The sequence below is a fragment of the Notamacropus eugenii genome, chromosome 7 (genome assembly GCF_028372415.1).
Source record: "Notamacropus eugenii isolate mMacEug1 chromosome 7, mMacEug1.pri_v2, whole genome shotgun sequence".
Taxonomy (NCBI): Eukaryota; Metazoa; Chordata; class Mammalia; order Diprotodontia; family Macropodidae; genus Notamacropus; species Notamacropus eugenii.
In genome coordinates this window covers 58,153,435-58,161,441 of record NC_092878.1, presented here as the reverse complement: position 1 = coordinate 58,161,441, position 8,007 = coordinate 58,153,435, and positions in this window count along the sequence as shown.

The window sequence follows — 8,007 nt, the reverse complement described above, 5'->3', positions numbered from 1 at the left end:
GAGTCTAGATGTAGATTGAAATATACTTTTTCACTTTATTTTTTTCATAGTTTTTTTCTTTTGTTCTGTTACTTCTTTCACAATGTGACTAATATGGAAATATGTTTTACATGATTGCACATATATAACCTATATCAATTTGTTTATCATCTTAAGGAGGGGAAGGAGGAAGGGAGAAAAACTTCGAACTCAAAATCTTATAAAAATGAATGTTAAAAATTGTCTTTACTTATAATTAGGAAAAATAAAATACTATTTAAAAAGAAAAAAGAAAGGAAAGGAAAAGTAAAGAAAAGAAAAGAAAAGAAAAGAAGAGAAAAGAAAAGAAAAGACCTCCTCCATAACAGATTCATAGGGCACTAACAGGTTAATGTTCCATTGTTCAGGGCCACACAGTCAGTATGTGTCAAGGGGCAGAACTTAACCCAGATCTCCTTGACTCCAATGCTGGTTCTTGTCATAAAAGCATTTTTAATTTTTCTGTATTGGCTCTAGCATAGCCATTTAATTAAAAAGTAAGTCATATCACAGGCTGGAACTTGAAGCATTTAGCTTAGACATCAAACTTTGGTTTAGGTTAGTGGTAAAAGAATTTCTGGCTCAGCTTTATTACCCTTATTTACTTAAGCTCTCTTGCTACCTGGTCAGTTCCTGCTGTCTGTTTGCAAGAATAATCAGCTTTATCACCTATAATTGCTGATCAGTTTACCTGATCAAGATCTTCCTCTTTTACTAGCTTTTCTTTTGTAAATCTTTGCCTTCTCCTTTGCCCTCTAAAAACTTCAATTGTATCCATTCTGCCTTGTACTACATGTGATGTCTGAAAATGCTATTCATTCCCCATTGGTTTTTACGTACCATGGGACTATGTTCTGAGCCTATAATAAACCAGTTATAAAATCTTTTTGTTGTGAAGTATGATTGGCAGCAGTAGCTATCAATAAATCCCTGAAAAAACATATATATATATTTCTTATGTATTCTTATATTATTCTTATTCTTATATTCATATATCATTATTATATCATTCTCTACCCAGCATAAATGTCACCCGTTCAACTTGGCACTTTTCCCCTCAAAGGAACTGACTTAATTGTCTCTGGATTTTCGCCATTTTCCTTGAGTTTTTGAGCTGTATAAATACCAGCTATTAGTAGTAGTAATAATAACAACAATTTCATTCAGTAAATTTCTGTTTCAAAGCATCATCGAAGTGTTGCTGTGATGACCCTGGTCCTAATGGAGCACAAGATCCAAAAGGTTCTTTAAGATTGGAAAAGCATCAAATGAGTTCCTCGAGAACTAATGTGCCTGGACAGTATCCATCCTAATTAAATTTGAAGAGACTCATCAATAGAAGGTTGGCTATAAAGTGATGAATTTGTTTGACCGCAGCAACTCATGAAGATCCATCTATTAAGGAGTTGATGGGGGAGCTGCCAAGACAACTTAGGAGGTACAGTGGATGATGGGCTGGGCCTGGAGTGAGGAAGACCTTAATTCAAATCTAGCATAGGTTCCTTACCAGCTGTGTAACCCTGGACAAGTCACTTAACCTCTCTCTGCTTTGGTTTCCTCAATTGCAAAATGAGGATAGTTATAATACCAATCTCCAAAGGCTGTTGTGAAGATCAAATGAGATATTATTTATAAAGAAGTTAGTACAATGCCTAGTGCCTGATAGGTGCTTTATAAATTCTCATTCTCTTTCTTTGGTAGAAGGAATACCCACAACTGTGTAATCACAGATCTTTTGAAGTATTGATGATAATCAACTTTAATTCTTTATTACTTCATCAATATGGCTACTCCTTCTACCAACACAGAACAAAACTCACTCACACCCTCTTATTCTCTAAGAGTCTTACCCATGTTTCCCATAAAACCTCTATAGAAGGCCTACCCAACAGCCTAGAAGCTTTCCTCTTGTTCTTATAACATACAAATAAATCCTATAAACCTCCTAAGACTTGGCATGGTAGGGTCTCCTTAGATATCATCTAGTCCAGAGGTTCTCAATCTTTTTTGCATCATGGACCCCTTTGGCAGTCTGATGGAGTCTATGGACCCCTTTTCGGCAAAATTTTTTAAATACATAAAATAAAATATATAGGATCATAAAATAAATTACATTAAAACATTTATCATAATATTTTTAATTAAATCTTATTTTCAGACAAAGATTTTCCTTTTCTTGTTCCTACCTCCTCTCTCTCCATTCACTGAGAAACAAGAAAAATAAAATGCCTCTTGCAAATGTGAATAGTTAAGAAAAACAAAATCCTACATTGACCATATCCAAAAAAATATGTCTCAGTATACATTCTAAACTCATCACTAAAATATTTTTTAAAAACAAGTTTCTGGACTCCAAGTTACAAATACCTGATCTAGTTCAACTTTTCACTTTTCAAGTATCTGAAAGGTAGCATTGCATCCCTCAGACTGCCTCTCTAGTTTCTAATTCTTGCTACACGGCAGACGTACTGCCTTTACCAGTCACATATGATCTCAGCGATGCTCTTTCTACCACTTCTTGTAAGAAAGTCATCATTGGTAACATGCTGTAGTGTACCTATTCCAACCATTTCCAAGGGCTTTCCAATGCCCTTAGGCAGGAGAGTTGTGAGGCTCAAATGAGATAGTGTATACAAAGCACTTTTGCAAACCTTTCATATAAATGAATGTTTATTTTATTATTATTGTTATTGGGGCAGCTAGGTGGTACAAAAGATTGAGCTTGGGACTTGGAGACAGAAAGACCTCAGTTCAAATCTGGTCTCAGACACTTACTACCTGTGTGGCCTTGGACAAGTCATTTAACCCTGTTTGCCTCCATTTCCTTATCTGTAAAATGAGCTGGTGAAGGCAATGACCACCCACTCCAAAAAAACCAAGGGAACTCCAAATGGGGTCACGGAGAATTGGACATGACTTAAAACAAACTGAACAAAAATGCTTTCTTAAGTTTAGACAATCAATAAAACAATAAATCAAGATGTGATATGGGGAGACTACCTATTTCTTAGATGCAAATACTCACACTGAAAATATAACAATCAGCTCAAAAGCAGTAGAGCTATCACCAGCACACTCCTGCTCTTAAGACTATTTGTGATTTTTAATTGTGGTTATAGTTGGTCCAGGATTCACATTCACATAGATAGCATTATCAGAGAAATGCTGCTGTCGAAGTCAAAAGCTTCTATACAAAAAAAAAAAAGTTCCTATACAAATGAGAGATTTAGAATCATTGAAAATGTTTCTCAATTTTCTAAGTGCAGTCCTGTCCAATTGTCTCTTCCAACTACAAGATTCTGGCCACAACTCATTATTGTCCTAAGAGATGTAAGATCGATAAACTAATTCAATGGGTTGCTTGTCCAGCTGCATTTTACAGTCAGAGCAATGAGGTGCTTTTTAATTCATTTTGTTTTTCCAGTATGGATGGTTAGACCAATCTTTTTTCTCACTACAACGACTTTTATTTAGGAAACTAGGATTTATTACAAAAATTACAATTATCACAATATCTGCAAAGAGGAACATGTGAAGAACTACACCATCAAGAAGAACACTCTCTTTTATTTAGACTTTACATAGAACACCAGGACATTCCTGACATGATGCAGGTAGCAATGAACTTGAAGTCAAGAAGATCTGGATTTAAATTATACCTCTGATACCTACTGTGTGACCATAGGCTGATCACTTCTTTTCTCCTGGCTTAAATCTCATCTGCAAGATGAGGATAATAATACTTGTAGTACTTCCCTGGCAGGATGGCTGTGAAGCTCTATAGAGGGCTTCACAATCATTAAAGTGCTATATATAATGTCAGTTTTTTGATGGTGACATTGGCAAATCCCTAGGGTGCACATATTATCTCCAACACTTTGCTTTCTGTCTGTACTGATTTGATTGTTAGCAAAGTTATTTCAGTAATCAACAATATCTTGGAGTCTTATGTAATTCTGCTGAAGCTTGTAATGTTAAGCGAATTTGAAGATCTTCCCTGTCCCTTAATAGACCTATTTTGCGTTTTGGCCCAGTCCACAGCCTGAGTCACATGGAGCCAATGGGAGGATCAGGAAGGGTGAAGCTGAGAGAGAGTGAGGCAGAGCTGAGGCAGAGCAACTAGCTTGAGTGAGAGAGGGAGGAATTTTGCCTAGGGGAGTTTGTTTGTGGGGAGGCCTAAGGGAAGGCTTGGGGATGTCAGTACTCCCTGAATTGGTAATATGTATAAACTTCTTTGTTACTATGCTGGATTTGGCTTTCTGGTATCTGAATAAATATCTTGGTTTCATCTTTGAGGAAGAAAGTCATTTATATTTTGTGAATTTACCTGGAAATATGCATGCATATTCATAGTGGCTGCTATGGGTATCGCATTGGCATTACAAGCTGGATGAGGTCAAGGGGACCCCTACTTCTTTGGCCACTTCTGTGTCCTAGGAAAATTTGCAGAGAAGGCTATAGTGGAGAAAATGTGGAGATTCTGTACATGAAAATGATTGTTCCTCACCACACACAACTGCGATCTAAATGATCCCTTTATGACATTAGGGTGGTCAGAGCTAGAGCCACATGAGAGGGAAGGAGGATGCAACCTTTATTTACAATCTGCTCTTCCCATTTATTCTTCTTTCTGGAGGTAAGCAGTTTCAGGGGCCAAGATATAAGCATCCCTAGTCACTCTGCAGTGTGGGAGAAGGAAGGAAGGAAGGAAGGAAGGAAGGAAGGAAGGAAGGAAGGAAGGAAGGAAGGAAGGAAGGAAGGAAGGAAGGAAGGAAGGAAGGAAGGAAGGAAGGAAGGAAGGAAGGAAGGAAGGAAGGAGAGGGAGATAAAGAAGAAGGGAGGGACAGAAGTAGGAAAGGAGGGACAGAAAGAGAGAAGGATGGAAAGGAGGAAAAAAGCTCTTATTAAGTGCTTACTATGTGGAAAATACTACCAAGAAATGAGAACATATATAGTAAAGTAAGACAATCCCTGTTCCCAAGTGAAGTGAAGCAAGAGCAGAAACACTGGAACAGCCAAGAGCCATGGGAAGAAAATCTAAGGAAAGCACATCCTGCATTGCTTTATCTATGAACCTAAGACTGAAAAGAGAAAACCCATTTCTTTATTCTTCAATAAGGCATAACTGTGCATACCTTGAAATCTTTTCCCATCCATACCAAAAATCTATGAGGCATATGGGGGGGAGACATAGTTAACAATTACTATTTCCATGGAAGTAGAGGAGAATACTACCTATTTCCCTTTTCACACTATTCCATGCACACACAAAAACTACCCTGATTGAACAATGAATGTTCATATCTTTAAGCACTGAAGAAAGAGACCTGAGAGAATGATTTACTCCTAAGGGGTACTAAACCAAAATATATAGAACCAAATATAAAAGAACCAAAAATATAATTATATTCAGTGATGTGTTGTATTTAATCCTCTAGACCAGGACTTAAAACAACAAGAAGTTAAAACGCCACTTCTGAGTCATAAGTTCAAAAACAGTCACCACTATTCTGAGGTTGGGAATGTTTCCCAGCATGTGCTCAAATATTCAAGAAGGCCAACTCTGTTTTGTACATGTGCAAGGATTGACTGAAAGAGGCCTGGGCTAGTAAATGAAATAGACTACCACCTGGTGGTTAACTTGGACATTTCACTCTGAGCTCATTCAAACCCCTTGGCTGGATTTTTACTTCTGTGTTATCACATACAATCCAATAGGCCAAGTGAATACTCCACACATGTAAATCACATGTGCATTATTCCTGTAGATGCATTTGATATTTTTACATGCATGTGATAAGAGATATGTGTACTCATAAATGGTTGGCCAGAAGGATTTATAGTATTATTTTTTTTAAGTTTACGCTGTTGAATCATTTTCATCATGACCCTGTTTGGGGTTTTCTTGGCAAAGATACTGGAATGGTTTCCATTTCCTTCTCCAGCTCACTTTACAGATGAGGAAATTGAGGCAAACAGGGTCAAGTGACTTGCCTAGGGTCACACAGCTGGTGTCTGATACATTTGAACTCAGATCTTCCTAACTCCAAGCCCAGCACTCTATCCACTGCTCCACCTAGCTGCCACAAAAAAATTTATATCAGAATCTTGTGATTTATTTTAACAACAGCAATAATGCAGTTCATCACCAACAACCCATGCCTCTTTTTTTTCTGATAACCCTAATTCTCTTCATAAGTTTTATGGCATTAACCCTTCTGCCATGGCATTAAAAGTTATACTTAGACACTTCTTGTAATTAGGAAACTAGGTTAAAAATGAAAGAGACAACATGCATAGTACAAGTCTTATTAGATTTGGTATCAAGCAGACCTGGTTTTAGTCCTACTGCTACTAGCTGTGGCACCCTGGGCAAGACCTCTCAGAGCCCCCTTATTTTTATCCCATGCCCCCTAATTGCACCAAGGTTACTACTGCCCCCCCCCCCAGATCATTCCAGCACCCCACAGGGGACAGTATCACCCAATTTGGGAACCTATGAAGAGGTTCAATTTCTTGCAACTGGGGGGAGTTGAATAAAAATAAAGGGGTGGTAGAAGCATAAGAAAAGAAAGGAAGATAGGAAAATTTTGAAAAACCATTCACACATGTTTCATCTGCTGTGTAACAGAGTTAAAATCATAGTAATTACAGTATTTTCCAAATAAACATACAAAATGCAAGTTTTAATTGATTAGTGGTCAAGTCCACCATCAGGTCTTAACAAGCAAGTGTTGGTAGACAAGCATGTTGTGCATTGTCAGGAAGTTCAGTATGCTGTTGGTAGGAATATGTGCGTATGATGATTTGTTTATAATACAATATAGTTACATGGTGAAATACTGTATCCTCAAATGCAGGAAAAAACCCACAAATTTACAACAAATTGTTGTAATTTAAGATGCATCATTTTTTAATATATTTTATTTTTTTTTAATGATGCAATATATATATATATATAAAGGGTTAAAGAAAGTAGATTTCCAAAGGGGTGCTGAGTATTTTTTTTTTTAAAGGAGGTAGGCCAAAGAAGTTTGGTAACCTCTGATGCAAATGTTAGCTATTCAACTCTGAAAGACTTAGGAACTCTGATCATCACAAGGACCAATCACAATTCCAGAGGATTCATGATAAAACATGCTATCTACCTACTCCTGATTTTAAAAAAATTGCAGACTCGTGGCAGAGTTGGAGACAGTTTTTTAAAAAGACGGCCAACGTGGGGAATTCATTTGACTTCATAATCCCTTTTGTAGGAAGGGATGTGTCTTCTTACTTTTGGGGGGGGGGAAGTAGGGGAAGGATGGGGGAGGGGGGTGGCAAGGACAAGAGCAGAGGGAGAGAATAAAGAACTGAAAGTGAAATATCAAGACACTGCTTCAATAAAAGGGAGTTGTCTTGGCTATTTACTAATTTAGATATGAGTCACTTGTCATTTGCTTCTTGTCCTTGTACGTAACACAAATTTCCTGTATTCCACATTGTGTTGACTTGGTGCTTTCAAGAGAATCAAAGACACTTAGTTAAAAGCTAGAAATTAGCCATATTCTGGTGATTCCAGGGAAGAGCCCAACTGAAGGGAGCAAATTTATCAAGACTAATCAAGAAAGACCTTAAAGGTAAAAACCATGTATATCCGGATCCTTAGATTCTGAGCCATTATTGACAGCCATACTAGATACTTTGGCGCTTCATTACTTCCAGTTTAGCACAGAATTAAATATAACGTGCCTCACAGAGATAGTAATCAATGGCAAAATTTGGACTCTTGTCTGTAAGTGCCTTAAAATCCTCTTTGAATGTCATTGTTGTTGCTATGAAATTATTGTTTTCTAATTATTTCATGTCATGAAGTCTTATTTCTTCCAAGACTGGAAACTCTTCCTTGTATTATATCCTATAATCCTACCTCAGGAACTTTCTCCCTCTTCATCTATGCCTCCTGGCTTCCCTGGCTTTTTTCCAAGTCTGTCTTCCTTAATCTTAGGG